We start from the raw sequence: 959 nt of genomic DNA, 5'->3' as shown, positions 1-959 counted from the left end.
TTTTTTTTTTTTTTTGCGTGCATACTCCATGTTTAAAATATTTACTAGGAAATACATGTCCTCCATTCATTAATATATTGTATACTAACTTAACAGATGCATTTCAGGAAAATTCTTCCTGGTTTAATAAGTAAGGTAAAAGTTTTATTTTATTTTATTTTTTTAGTATTTAGTGCATATTCTCTACTTCATATTGTTTAAAATTAGCCTGCAAATATTTTCAGTCACTTCTGTGGGCTATTAGAAGATAAAAAACAATAAAATAAACAAAAGACACCTGAGAATGTTGTATTGTTTTAATCTTTCAGCATTTGTTTTGGCTTTTGTCTTCTTTGATGTCAAAGTAGATGAAGTTGTCTAGGTCTGTGCATTGCAAACCCATCACCATACCTTTTCTTTGGTAACAAACAAGTAAGAATAAAATTATCTCTGTGGTAACTAAAATACATGCAATTACCCAGGAGTTGTTTCCCCAGGAATTAAAAGACTTCTCTCTATGCCTTAAAAAAAAAAAAAAGAATTGATAGAAAATCCAGATCCTGTATTATGCTGTATACAAGGAAAATACTTCAACAACAATGAAAGACATTACTTCTGATTAAAGTGCTATAAATGATTTTCCCAACATATGGACTCAAGAAGCAAGCCTATATAGATATTCTCATATCTAACAAAAGAGATAATTACCCTAAAATTTATCAAAAGGAATGAGAAGGAAATGTATAATCCACTATAATGACTTTTGAAGTTTAAATATCTATGCACCAAATTCCATGGAAACCACATTCATAAAAGGAATGTTAATAAGTCATAAATCACACTTTGTTCCCCACACATCAAAAATGGGAGACTTCAACATCCTACACTTACCTATGATCTGGTCATCTTTACAGAAACTAACTGAAAAGAGAAATAACTGAACTAAGAAATTTTGTGATTCAAATGGACGAATCTGATAT

The sequence above is a fragment of the Mastomys coucha genome, unplaced genomic scaffold (assembly GCF_008632895.1).
Source record: "Mastomys coucha isolate ucsf_1 unplaced genomic scaffold, UCSF_Mcou_1 pScaffold5, whole genome shotgun sequence".
Classification (NCBI taxonomy): Eukaryota; Metazoa; Chordata; class Mammalia; order Rodentia; family Muridae; genus Mastomys; species Mastomys coucha.
This window is presented reverse-complemented; position numbering follows the sequence as displayed.